The sequence below is a fragment of the Oryctolagus cuniculus genome, chromosome 11, assembly GCF_964237555.1.
Source record: "Oryctolagus cuniculus chromosome 11, mOryCun1.1, whole genome shotgun sequence".
NCBI lineage: Eukaryota > Metazoa > Chordata > Mammalia > Lagomorpha > Leporidae > Oryctolagus > Oryctolagus cuniculus.
In genome coordinates this window covers 110,630,349-110,644,751 of record NC_091442.1, presented here as the reverse complement: position 1 = coordinate 110,644,751, position 14,403 = coordinate 110,630,349, and the positions used below count along the sequence as shown (strand labels likewise).

Genomic DNA, 14,403 nt, shown 5'->3' with positions numbered 1-14,403 from the left:
CGGGTGTGTGTGCTGTGTGGACAACTGGAGCAGAAACCACACGGAGAGGGTGATATGCTCCGCCTGACCTGGGCGTGTGCTGTGTGTGTGCGGCAACGGGAACAAGCGGCTGGACTGGGCAGGTGGCTTTAGAAGCCATCAGGGTGCTCAAGAATGCACAGATGGGTGACCTGCAGAGTGTCACCGGGGGTCCCTGCAGTGTGGCCTCCCTGACTCCACCACACTCACTCCTGCACCTGGCCTGCCAGCCCCAGAGCCCACTGGAGCCTACTCCTTTTATTCTAACCAGGCTGGGTCTGTGTACTTTATCCCATGATACCCATCACATCGTCTTCCCACCATCAGCTTTTAGGTATCTGTTTTGTGTGGACATAATCCAGACTCGGAAAAGTTGCAAGACTTGTCCAAAGAATTACCAGGTAGTTTCCACCGGAACTCCTCCAAGGTCACCGAGGACGCTTCCTCTCTCTCTCCTCTCCTTTGGAGAAAACTGTGGACATGAGGCCCCTTGAGCCCTAAATGTTTCAGGCTGCAGGACGCCATCGCGGTCACACTGCAGAGTGCGGCAGCCCAGGGGTGAGAGTCTTGCATGCCAAACCTGAGCTCTGCTTCTCACCGTGAGCCCTTGATACAAACACTGCACTGCTCTGGACATCAGCTCCCTGGTGTGCAACTTCAGGCCACTGAGAGCCCCATGTCCTGGGGCTGTGAGAGAGAGAAAGGACACACCCCAGGCTGAGGCTTCCTCTCTCTGCCAGGCCGGGACGAGGAAAGGGAGTGCCTCATAGCAGGGAGTACATTCGGCTCTATTGTTTCTCCTTTGAAGCGGTCTGATTCCTGGGTTTTCTCCTTCTTCTTTTTCTTCTTGGGGGCCAAGCATCCTGGACAAACCAAGACAGAGGCTGTCATTCATCCAGTTGTATTTACTGAGCACCTACCCTGAGTGTCCCCCTCTCCAGTAGCAAACCAGGCAGACACAGCAGCCGTCCTGCAAGGTTACGGAGCCTGTGTTTGCCTGGTGGAGACAGATGAGAGACGCAGAAGCTGACAAGAAAACCTTCTCGGCAGGTCCCAAGTGCGAGGTGGACGATGAACAGTGACTTGTGGGAGGCTCTTTATTTAAGGTAATCAGAGAAGAGTTCTTGGAAGAGGAGGAAGTTTTACTAGGTCTTTTTTTTTTTTAATCTGGGGAAAGACCCACTGAGAAAATGTCAAGCACATTTAGTTACTCGATAAACGGTTTCCTAAAGATTAAGGGCACAGTGGGATGCAGGTGCATTTTAAATCCCGATGTAAGAGCCTAATATTGGGAGCCAGCCAAGTGTTTCTCTACCCTGCTCGAATCAAACACCTTCCATGGATCATTCCATCAGCCTCCAGGGACTTCCGGTAGAGTAGGGGTGATTAGCCCATGTAGTAGAGGAGGATTCTGAGGCTGGCAGAAAGGAGTTCATTTGCACAAGAACAAGAGAAAGAAAGGAGAAGCCGGGGCCAGCACTGTGGCTCAGCGGGTTAACGCCCTGGCCTGAAGTGCTGGTATCCCATATGGGCACTGGTTCGAGACCCTGCTGCTCCACTTTCCACCCAGCTCTCTGCTATGGCCTGGGATAGCAGTGGAAGATGGCCCAAGTGCTTGGGCCTCTACACCAGTGTGGGAGACCCAGAAGAAGCTCCTGGCTCCTGGTTTCGGATGGGCGCAGCTCCAGCTGTTGGAGCCAATTGGGGAGTGAACCATCTGATGGAAGACCACTCTCTTTCTCTGCCTCTCCTCTCTCTGTGTAATTTTGACCTTCAAATAAATGAAGGAAGGAAGGAAGGAAGGAAGGGAGGGAGGGAGGGAGGGAGAAACCCTCTGACAACACCAAGACGCTGCCTGGAGCCACAGGGTCAGCCTCTCAGTGCTCAGGGAGGAAAGTGTAAGTTTTCACTAAAGAAAGGAACACTGTGCAGGCATCAGATGCTGCCATCCACCCTGGCCCTGCCGTTTAGAATCCAATACACCCGCTAAGACAGAGCAGAGCTGGCTGCTCCCTTGCACACCCTCCAGCAGTAACAAACAGGAGGAGTTCACCTGTTGGTGGTCTTTGTGTTCCCACTTAAGGGGAAAAGTAACAGGAGAGAAGAGATTGAGCAGAGAAGCAAGGTACAGCTGTCACCTGCGCCAAATGACTGCCACGGCGTGTGTCTGCCTGGGAGGGGCCGAGATGGCTAATGACTGCTCCTCTACCGCACAAGATCCAGGGGCGCAAGCCTTGCCCTCGCACACAAAGAGCATGAGCATGCATGTGTTCTCTGGGGCCGAGCAGAAAGCCTGTGCTGTCGTTTGAGGGCCACACCTATGGCTTGCTCCATGCCGGGACTCCTGTTCTCAGCAGGCCACTGGCACGGCGGAGTGGATGAGGGAGAGTGATGACTGAGGAGAGCCGCCTCTGCCGGTCATCTCGTGCAGCACTCCAACGTTGCCACACACACATACACACTTAGCAGCTTCAAGTCCACACAGCTTTATGCCGTGGTTTCTGTGAGTCAGGAATCTGGGCCTGACTTAGCCAGGTCCTCGGCGTGGCTGGAGTCAAGGTGTTGCCTGGGGCTGCAGGTCCACCTGAGACCCGACTCAGGGCGATCTCTTCCCTCTCTCAGGTTGGCGTTGGCAACATTTAGTTCCCTTCCCACTGGCTGTGGGCTGGGGCCCCGCTCCGGTCCCCTGCTATTCGATGCTCTCCATAGGCAGCTCACATGCACTGTAGGCACGCTCATGTAACAAGTGCTTCCTGCCCCCTTTGCCCCGTTCTATTGGTTGGAAGCATGACACAAGGCCCGCCCACCCTCAGGGTCAGGGGTTGTGTAAGTGTGCATACTGGGAGGCAGGGGTCACAGGGCCCTCTCGGCCCATCCTCCGGAGTGAACAGAATGTTGAAAGTTCTAGAAACCAGGGACAGTTTACAGTCCTTGTAATGTTTAATTTGGCGGGGGTGGGGTGGGGTGGATAATAACTACTTCTTCTATTGCCTTAACTAAGATGTTTTATATTCAGTGTGAGCAAACTCAACACTCACTGAACTTTATAAGGCCAGCACTATTATGAAGCCCATCTCACAGCTAAGGAAGCTGAAGCACAGACAGTTCGAGCAGCATGCCTGAAGTGACAGGCACTGAGTAGCAGTGCTTGGAGTGGGACCCGGAAGTCCGGCTCCAGAGTTCATGCCCTGCAAGACCTCAGCTCTTAGACAGTGAGGTTGACCTGTTGCTATGCGAGGGCCAAAGGGCAAAAGCTCCCGGGTGATGGGTGATAGATTTGGGGTTTTGTGATGGTCAAGAGTGAGTAAGGCTGTGAGATCTGGTTGAAGTTCAAGGTCTTTAGGAAGGAGAAGTTGGGGAGAGGGTGACTCAGTTGGCGCTCAGCCAAGTGCATCTCAGAGAAGGTGTACAGGGGATTGGGCAGGGGAAAGCACGCTGGGCCAGGGATCCTTTCGGTTCTCTGTCAATAAGGGGACTTTTCAGAATTGACACCAGCAACCCCAAGGCCAGATGGGGCCCACGGAGGCCTTTGGTCTGGTCTGTGCAGCTTCTGTAAAATGCAATTCACAAACTTGCAGAAAAACTCAGATTTTGAATAATTCAGTGGTCTGGCTCCTCCTGACGGAAACAGAAAATCCGAGCTCATCTTACCTGGGCTCAGTTAGCAGGTGCTAAGAGGCAGCTGTCCAGGTTAGACTTGGCAAGGCTGCTCTAGCCTGCCACAACCCACACCACTCCTGTCGTCTCTGCCCTTGAGGCCAGGGGTCTCTCTCATGCTCACCTGTATGAAGGCCCCAGACTGTACCAGGAACTCCCAGGCAGGGCATCTTGGAAGGGAGCCAAGGAGAAAGTAAGCCTTAGTCACCTTAAGCAAATACAAGGACATTTCAAAAATTGAAAGGTAAATTTACTTTGCTGCCAGCATCTCTTCAAATCTGCATGTACAAGGGGGGTTTCAGAAAGTTCATGGACAATGCACATTATATATATATATATACACACACACACACACACACACATATATATATATAAAGCATGGATTTCAGAATGTTTTTGTACCAACATAAATTTATCTTTTAATCCCATTTTTCCACCAAGTTTTTGAGGTGCCCTCATTTAAGAAGGGGGCCACAGAACAAGGAAGGATCTGCGTGCCGAGGGTAGCCACTGCCATGGACTGAGACCACCGCCTCACCTCCCTGGGTCTTCAGTTCTCTTACCTGTGGAAGGGGAGCGATGGTTTCTGGCCTCACTGATGGATGGGAGGATGCAGTGAGACGCGGGAGAATTGATTAACTATCTCCTGACCGTGCATCGGGGCCCAGGGCCTGAAAACCCATCCATCTTCCTTTTTACTATGGAATTTTGTTCCAGAAATCATTTTGAAAGGGAAAAATATCCCAAGCCCCTGGGGTCTTGGAAGGAGGAGACTCAGGAGGGAAGCCTGCATTGCGAGCCCTTGCTCGTTTGTTCTGTGTGCAACACTGAACACGGCTCTGGACAAGAGTGGAGGGAAAGGGAGGGCACCTGCCTGAACTCCAGTTCCCTCTGCCCGAGAATCACAGCGCAGCCCCTGGAGAAGTGGGCAGCATCAGGCAATGAGCCAGGGCACCCTGAAACATTCTTCATTGCTGAACCTTGGCCTTGGCCCAGCCAATCAACCACCACGATAATAACATGAGTGCGTGGCAGACTCAGGATTCAAACCCCTCCAGTGTGGCTCCAACATCTGTGCCCTTAACCACTCCCTAGGCAGACTCCCGAGGATTTACTGAGTGTGCACCTGTGTACGGCATCACGCTGGGGGTACCTTGGGGGGGGGGACGGTCAGAGGGAGGATGATGAAGTCAGGAAAGAGCAGAATCCTAAAAGATGGGTCTGCCCTGCTACGGCTGCAGGTCCTGGGAGTTCTGCAGGGCTTGGTGGCTGCAGAGTCTTAGATCATTTTTTTTTAATGTTTTCAATGGAAGGAGAGAGGAAGAAAGGAAAGCAGGAGGGAGGGAAGGAGGGAGGAAGGGAATGGAGGGGAGAGAGGAAGGAAGAAGGCAGGCAGGCAGCAGGCAGTAACGCTAACTCTCTCTAACGCTCTCATCAAGTGCTCCCCATGCCGGCTCCTCCAAGTGCTTGACCTCCCCTGTATTGTTTAATCCTCACAATGCCAACCCTGTGCTGCGCTGAATATTATTACCTCCATTGTAAGGATCAGGAAACAAGGGCTCAGGAAGTTTGGAAGCTTGTCCAAGGTCACGCAGCTGGTAAGCGAAGGAGCCAGAACCCCAAGGAGGCAGGGTCATTTCAGTGCCCAGCCCCTTTGCCAGGAGCAAAAACAGTGAGCATCTGAGGTCAAGCAGCAACCCTCCCCTTTGTAGATGGCAAGGCTTCCGGGTATGGAGAAGCGGACAGAAACTCCAGGGTCCTCAGCCAGCGATTATGTCCTCACTCAAAGGTGGAGGATACCAAGGCTGCAGGGCTGTGAAAGGAAACCAAGCAGCCAACAGCCCAGAGGCCCTGTGGCTCTGGTGTCCACTCAGGCACAGCTGTCCTCTCACACCTGGGGTTTTCTCACTGACCTGGTCCTCGCAGGGCCAGCTGCAGCCCGTGAAATTCCAGTACAGGTCAGGCCAGCGCAAGCCAGATGTGGCACCCACACCGGGGTGCCAGCAGCTGCTTAGATTCTAACCAGGCAGGTGGACAGAGGAAGGATCAGGGCAGAAGGTTGCGGGGTTCAGTCAGGGCTCGGCGTTCCTGGGCCACGCTTGGCAAGGGCTGGAGGTGGATACAGGGGTTTGCACAGCCTTAGCCCCAGAGGGAGCTCTCTGTGCTGGCTCCTGCCATGCTTCGCACTTCTGCCCTGGTTGTCTCATTGCAGAATGGGGGTGCAAGTCTTTGCCCAGCCTGTGACAATGGGATTAAGGATTCAAGGAGTAGCTGTGGATGACATTACAGTTGTAACCTGCAAGTTACCTAGTAGTCATGTTTTCATTCATGCGTCTCCTAGTGTGGCAGTGCCTCTGGGGGCAAGGGCACAGCCTGAGTCACCCAGAACTGGGTCTGATTCCCAGCACTGCCACTAGCCAGCTGTGCGCTCCTGGGAGAGTCACTGCATGTCTCTGAGCCAGGGTGTTCTCTCCTGTGCAGTGGGAACAGTCATGTCTACTTCAGAGTTGAGGCGAAGATCAAATGAGTCAGCGCCTGGTTTGTGGGAGCAAAGAAATGACGAGTGAACAGCAATGTTTTCCTTATGGCCACCCCCTGTCTTACAGCCACAGTTCTCGGTCACGGCCATTCTCTCAGGGCAGCCTGACCTGCGGTTCTAGACAGAATAGCTATTGCAATCCAGTCCTGTAGCCACTCCCTGTAGCAATCTGATGTGTATTTGCAGGATTATTTGATTAATCAGCCTCACTCACTAAGCCAAATGGAGGTGGAAAGTATGTCCTGCCTTGGGCTATCCCTGTACCCCAGTGCCTAACCCAAGCCCAGCACAAAATAGGTGCTCAATAAATATGTGTGGGCTAAATTAGTGAAGGCAATGAGTAGTACTCCCAACTCACTGTCGCATTCCAGTTCCGATTGGCAAATATTTGTTACTGTTATTTGATTGGTAATGTTATTTGTGATTGATAATGAACATGCTAGAGTTTATATATCATTTTCTTTTTGAGAAGTAATGAGAGGGGCTGGCATTGTGCTGCAGCAGGTTCAGCTGTTGCGACACTGGCATTCTGTGTTGGAATGCCTGTTTGAGTCCAATCCAGCTCCTTGCTAGCGCACCTGGAAAAGTGCCTGGGAAAACAGCAGAAGATGGCCCAAGTATTTGGGTCCTTGCCACCCATGTGGGAGACCCAAATGGAAGTCCAGTCTCCTGGCTTAGACCTAGCCCTGACCCGACTATTGTAGCCATTTGGGGAGTGAACCAGCAGAGGGGAGACCTCTTTCTCTTTCTCACTCTCCCTTTCTGCCTTTCAAATAAATAAGTAAATAAATACGTCTTTCTAAAAAAGAATTCACCCTTTACCCAAAGAAGAAATAAGTAAGAGTACCAAGGTTGTCCTTAAAATGACATCATCCTTCTGGCCTTTCTTGGCTGGGGCCGCGGGAAATGCAGAGCCCGGGGACTGCAGGGCACCCAGGGGAAACCCCTGAGAACGGCGCCCTGAGGAACGTCATCAGTCACTGGGTCTCGATGGCAGCTGCTTGGAGAACATGGTGGTTGCACCACTGGTCCCCTTTGCCTGGAGCCTCGGTCGACAACGCTGGAAATGAGAATGACCTTGACTCCCGCTCAGATGGCGTGGACACTGAGAGGAGGCTGCTTCGGTGAACGGCCCAGACTTCTCCGCTCCTGCCCTGAGGTGCTGCTTATCAAGCGGTGAACCCGACTGCGACTCAACCGCCGGGCACTGATGGGGTAAAAGCCTTTTCTACTTGCGGTGGCAGTCCCAGACCTCTACCCCAGCACACACGGGCCTCGTGGGCCGTGGTCCAGTGTTTCCCACCAGTGGCTTGCACATTTCTGGGGTAATGCGAGATGCTATTAGATGCAGTTCTCCTAAGCTTTTTACTAAATAGTTAACTTTTTAATATAATATGTAGTAGGAAGAAACATAACGAACAAATTAAACCCATGAATTCATGGATATTAATGCTTAGGATAAGCCCAAAGTTGGCATTTAAGGAAGAGGGAGGAAATGAGTCGACCCAGGGAAAATATTCAGTAAAAATGAATAATAAACTATTCCACAGAAGTGGCGCAAATCATGACCGTGAAAAGCTACTGTGTGCGTTTCAGGCACGTTGCAATGATTTCCTTCCTCGTGTCTCTTCCCAGACATCTGGGAGTTCCTTTGGGAAAAAGCTACTTTTTATTCCCCACATCCCAACATCCAGCACGGTACCTGACACACGGGAGCTCGGTGAAGGTGAGGTGCCCGGACGCACAGGTGGCAAGCGGACGACAGAGCAGTGAAACGGGCCCAGCGTCTCCGGCACTCCCCAACCCGCTGAGGCTGGGTCCCCCGCGGTGAGCAGGGGAGAATGCTGACTGCACTCAGTGGGCGCGCGTCCTCCTCAGCAGGCCATCCTGTGATAAGAACTAGGAGAGTCGGGCTGGACCCAGGCGTGACATAGAATCTTGTGTGCCCAAATGCCAGCCTCCCCCTACTCGGGTTCTCCCTACCAGACACACCTCTCAGCTGGCTGAGACGAACGAGGAGCTGACGAGACCCAAGCACAAGGATGCCTTGGACAGGATACGCTAGTTTTGGGGTCTCAGGTGGGTCACTAAATGTCTCAGCCTTTCTCCTTCTCTGAGGGACCGCTGGTCAAGGCAGCCAAAGACTTTCTGTGGTTCTTGGAGCTTGGATTGGAGTTGGAAGGCCCACCAGGCAGGTTGCTGGGAAGAGGTGCCCGTGAACTAGAGGAACGGACGCCATGAGGCCCAGTGGCCATGTCCGGGGTTCTGGGTGGTGACCTCTGGGAGTCTCCCAGGGGCCCTTCCAGGCTTGGGAATATGTTCCTGTGAGTGTTAGGGGAGGGACCCAGGGTGACTTCCGCTGGTGATGCCCCCATGTTTCAGAGTGATGGTCAGGGCAGCTATGCCACACTCAGACAGGCAAGTGGGTTTGCTTCCCCCTTGATCTACACTTTCCACATCCTCTGTGCCATCTGATCCTCATGAAATCCTAGTGAAGGCCTCTTAGAACAGTGCCCAGGGGCGTGGGACCTGATGGTCAAGGAAGGCTGTGCGACCCCACTGCGAGGATGTCTGTTCCGGTGCAGTGAGCTCGCCCCAAACTGGCCCAGGGTGAGGATCTGAAGTCAGAGCCCTGGTTCCAGAGGCCAGCCCTGCTGGGTGCCAGCTGTGTGACCTTAGACAAACGACACCACTTCACTTCTCTGGGCTGCAGTCTCCGGGTGTATAAAATAGGATAATAGCTGCGTCTGCCTCCTGGGGCCACTGTGGCTGCTGGGCTCCCACAGGGTCTTGTGGCTCAGTGTGTGCCTGGGAACGCACGATTCCCGTGGGGAAGGCCTCTCTGCCGGTGTGGCTGTATTCGCAGACAGGGCCGGTAAGGAGGTAACTGAGGTGAAGCGGGGTCATGAGGGTTGGGTGCTGATCTGATGGGAGTAGTGTCCTTCAAGGAAAGGACCCCACTGAGCCTGCTCCCCGCTACACGCCAGCACATGTACTACCAAAAGGCCACATGAGGTCACAGTGAGAAGGTGGCTACTTAGATGCCAGGACGCGGCAGCCGGAACCCCCATTTTGCACTTCCAGGCTCCGGAACTGTGAGAAAATAACATCTGTGGTTTTTAAGTCTCCCCACCTATGGTGCTTTGTTTTGGTGGCCAAGACAGGAAGGGTCAGAGGAGGAACAGTGAGCTCTGCAGGACAAACACTTGTCTCCCTCATCTCAGGCTCCACGGAGGACCTAAGAGAGCATGTGTTGAACAAGTGGTTGGCCAGGACACCTGTCCATTTCCCAAAACTCCCACCCATTTAAAAGCATAGACAGGCATTTGGTACTGTCGTTAAGATGCTGCTTGGGGGGCCTGCACCCCATACTGAAGTGCCTGGGCTGGCATCCCAGCTCCACTCCTGATTCCAGCTTCCTGCTAATGCACACCCTTGGTGGCAGCCGGTGATGGCTCAAGGACTTGGGTCCCTGCCACCCATACTGGAGACGGGCATTGTTTCAGGCTCCCAGCTTTGGTCAGGCCCAGCCCCAATTGTTGCGGGCATGTGGGAAGTGAACCAGCAAATGGAGGATCTCTCTTTCTTGCTCTGTTACTCTGCCTTTCAAATAAATAAAAATAATAACATTTTTGAAAGCACAAAGCTTACAGCAGAGGAGTGGGAGAGCCTTCGTTGAAGTTCTCCAGAGCTCTTGTCTGGACAGTTCCAACACCACCGCCCTGGTCTTCCTGCCTCCAGATCACCCCTCCTGCAGCCAGCAGGAGCTCTCTAAAATGCACAGTGATCATCACAGCCCCTGACTGCCTGTATCCGAGGGCTGCCATGGGAGAGTACGACACACTGGGTGGCTTACAATGACAGCAATGTACCCTCCTGTGTCCCAGTTCCCTCTTAGAAGGGCACCAGCCTTGTTAAAGCCTGCCCTGATCCCACATGAGCTCATTTCAACCTGATCACAACTGCGAAGACCCCATTTCTACTAACGGTCACATTCATGGGTGCTGAGGGTTAGGACTGGCACATAGCCTTTTTTTTTTTTTTTTTTTTTTTTTTTTTTTTGAGAGGTAGAGTTACAGACAGTGAGAGGGAGAGACAGAGAAAGGTCTTCCTTCCGTTGGTTCACTCCCAAATGGCTGCAATGGTTGGAGCTGTGCTGATCCGAAGCCAGGAGCCAGGTTCTTCTTCCTGGTCTCCCATGCGGGTGCAGGGGCCTAAGCACTTGGGCCATCCTCCACTGCTTTCCCAGGCCACAGCAGAGAGCTGGACTGGAAGAGGAGCAGCCAGGACTAGAACCAGTGCCCATATGGGATGCCAGTGCCACAGGTGGAGGATTAACCTACTGCGCCACGGCACTGGCCCCTGCGCTTATCCTTTTAGAGCGCCACCCTTTGATGGTTAAAAAACCCTTGTGGCCTCCCAGTCCTCAGGACACAAGATCCATTCTTGGCTATCTCATCGAGGCACCCACTTCCTCTCCCTCCAGGGCGGCCCCTCTTCTTTCCTGTCCTTGGGGCCAGCACACTGGCACATGTGCCCAGGTCTTCCTGCCTTGCCTCCCGCTGGTCCAGCTACCAGCAGCTCCACCCCAAACCCTGTCCACTTCTGAATCCTCTTGCAAGGCTCACACTGGGCATGAGCTCTGCCTACAACCTCTCTCATTTTCCCTTCTTCCTCTTCAGGTCAAAGTAGCCCTTCCTTCTCCATGTACCCTCCACCTAATTCTCTTGCAGGCCTTGTAATACTTCACGGTAGTCAGTGCGTTATCTCCCTCACTCCACCAAGTCCTCAGTGCCCAGCCTAGGGCCGGGCATGTAGACCAGGAGATGCAAACTGGAGCCTCCTGGGCTAGACTTAGCTGGATGCCTGTGTTTTTATTCAATCTGCATGGTATTGACTATAATGTAAAATAGCTACCAATAATAAAATAGAGAAAATTTCTCATGAGAAAAGAAAACTAAAACGCCAGCTTCTTTTGAGAAGTGGGAGGGTTTGGTTATCTGAGGTCTTTATTTCCACCTAGTCACAGTTTTCTGGAGCTGGACCTGTGCCTGTCTGTTTAGACAGGAAGTGCAGTGACACCTGGTCTCGCCTGTTCACTAGTGCATCAGCAGTGGCTGTGTTTGCACTGTAGCACTGGAGCTCAGTAGTTGTAACAGACTTCGGGCGGCCCTGGACATTTGCTACTTGAGACTGGCATTAGTTTCCTGTGGCTGCTGTAACAAACTAGCACAGAACAGGTGGTTTGAAACAATGTAACTGTTCCCTCGCAATGTAGCTGTCAGAAGTTCAAAATCAGTTTCTCTGGGCTGAAATGGAGGTGCTGGAAGGCCCACACTCCTTGGGGGAGGCTGGAGAGGAATCTCAATCTCGCCTCTACCTTTTTCTGGTGGCCGCCAGCATTCCTGGACGTGGGGCCACAGCCACCCCATCTCTTGTGGTCAGATTGCCTTATCCTTTTCTGTCAAAGTTCTCCCTCTCAGGGCCAGCACTGTGGCATAATGGATAAAGCTGCTGTCTGTGACACCGGCATCCCATATGGGCGGCTGGTTTGTGTCCCAGCTGCCCCACTTCCAATCCAGCTCCCTGCTAATGGCCTGGGAAAAGCAGCAGCAGATGGCCCAAGTGTCTGGGCCCCTGCATCCACGTGGGTGATCCCTGGCTCCTGGCGTTAGCCTGGCCCAACATTGGCCATTACAGCCATCTGGGAGTGAACCAGTGGATGAAGCTCTGTCAATAAATAAATACATAATGTTTTAAAAAATTAAAATCTCCCTCTGCTTGCCTTTTATTAAAGACTTATTTCAAAGGCAAAATGAGAGAGAGAGGGAGACACACATATACATAGAGAGATCTCCCATCCGCTGATTCACAACCCAGAGGGCCTCAACAGCCAGGGCTGGGCCACCAAAGTCACGAGCCAGGAACTCCATCCAGGTCTCCCAAGCACGAGGGCCATCATCCATGGCCTTCCCAGACACAGTAGCAGGGAGCTGGCTCAGAAGCGTCTGGACTCAAATTGGTGCTCCGATATGGGAGACGGTGGCCTTGTAGGTGGTGGCTTAAGCTGCTTTACCACAATGCCAGCCCCTGTCGACCTCTTATAAAGCCGCACGTGACTGCATTTGGAGCCCAGCCAGATGGTTCAGGAAAATCTGCCCATCTCAAAGTCTTTACCTTGACCTTTTTTTTTTTTTTTTTTTTTTTGCAAAGGTCCTTTTCTCAAATAAGGTGACACTGATAGGTTTTTGAGGATTAAGATGTGGGTCTTTGTGGGGTGTGTGTGGCATTTTTCAGCCTATCACATGGCCCTTCAGACAAAGGCCTTGCGAGCCCCCCTTCTAGAAGGACAGGGAAGTGACGCCCAGGCTGGACCACAACCCACCCTTCTAGATGCCTTGGTGCTCACTCTGTGTTCCCACCTGACCCGCACTCGGGGTCCCTCTTTGTTGACCGCTTTCCAGGACTGCTTTTGTCCCCCTGGTCCCCGACTCCTTCTCCTGCAATAAAATAACAAGATAACGCCAACTTCTGCAATGTTTCTGGACCTCCTGGTCTGGCTTTTACCACCCCGCGGCCCAGCGCTGTCCTCGCGGACAGGAAGAAAAGAGAGAATGTTTGCGGAGAGAAGGGCTGCTTTCCAACGTGAAAGCCGCTCCTCACCTTCCTTTTCAGGCCTGACGGACTTTCCAGATGTCCTGGGAGGGCCCTGCTCCATCCTCTCTGGGCTATTTTATCCCAGCCTCGCACAACCAGCCAACCAGCCTTCCCAACTGAGCTGCTGCACTTCCCCAACCTTCCTGCAGACCTGCCCCCTGAGAAATGCATTCTCCACACCCTTGTAAGTGTGAGCTAGGAAACAGAGACCTGTGTTCAAGTCCAGTGCAGGAATGCGGGGCTGAGGGACCCCTTGCGCTGGGGGTGAATTGGTAGCGCACAGGCTCATGGGCCATCTCTGTGTGGGCTGGGTATCCTTTCACTCAGCCCCCAAGCTTGGCAATGAACCAGGGATACTGTTCGCCCTCTGGGGGTGTGTCTGAAAGGGGCCATCTTCTGCACTGAACAGGGACAACCACGTTCTCGGGGACCTGTGTGTTGTGTGACCCTCTCCAGGGATGGAGTAGGCAGATGTTATCTACCGCTTATGAGAGGGGAACTGAGACTCAGAGAGGTCAAGTAACTGGCCAGATGTCACACAGCCAGGAGGCAGCAGACCTGGTCCTGCAGCCCATTCCCCAGCCGGGAATGTTTCCACCAACTGCGGCAGGTCCACTGTGCAGCAGAGGCTATGTGGAGAGCACAGACAGCCTGGCCCGGAGGTAGGGGCTGCCTCCGGTGCCCCCATCACCAGCTCTGCAGGTGAACTTTTTCTCTCTGGTGGCACTCAGTCTTCAGAAGTCCAACATCCGTATGGTGGGCAAGTTGAGAGGGTCGGGCTGGGCACAGAGCATAGTGATCATAACCAACAGCTATCTGAGTCCTTGTTATGTGTCTGCACTGTTCCATGAGCCACATGGACATTAACTCCTGTAACCCTCACGGCATCCTGGTAAGGCTGGTGTTCTGTGGTCATCACCTTACAGAGGACAAAAACTGAGAGCCTTGTTCGAAAGCCATGCACCCATTAGTGGGGAACCTGGAGTTCCAGGAACAAGGAGCTGCTGTACTACATGCAGATGGGTGAGAGGGGGCCTCGCTGATGGGGCAGAGAGCAAAGGCAAAGAGAGCCATGCGGGATTCGGGGGGAAGAGTTTGCAGACCAAGGGGAGATCAACCACAAAAGGTCAGAGATGCTGGAGGTGGAGAGGGTGAGACCACCGAGGACCCTGCAGCCCAGGGTAAGGAGTTCGGCTGTTATTCAGAGTGAGCGGGAAGCCACTGCCGGGCTCTGAGGAGGAGTTGTGACTGACTGACGCCGGAGAGCATCAGTTGTCTGCGGGGAGCAGAAGAGACTGGTGGGGGCTCCAGGGCAGAAGCAGAGCAGATGGCAGCCTTCTGTGGTGATGGGGACTTGGAGCACTGGTCAGCAGCAGGCATGGCCAAGTGTGGTCAGCACTGCTTATCTTGAAGGTGTGCTTGGCAGAATGTGCCAAGGGGCTGGATGTGAAGAAACGGAAGTCAAGGGTGACCTTAAGGCTTTGGCGGTGATCCAATCAGAGGAGTTTCCACTGGGCGAGACGGCAGAGTCC

The 14,403-nt window shown here is 53.3% G+C and overlaps 1 protein-coding gene across 4 annotated transcripts in view; it reads left to right on the top strand.

Moving 5' to 3' along the window:
- SYN3 (synapsin III) overlaps nucleotides 1–14,403 on the top strand; it is a 455,954-nt gene that overhangs the window by 226,388 nt on the left and 215,163 nt on the right.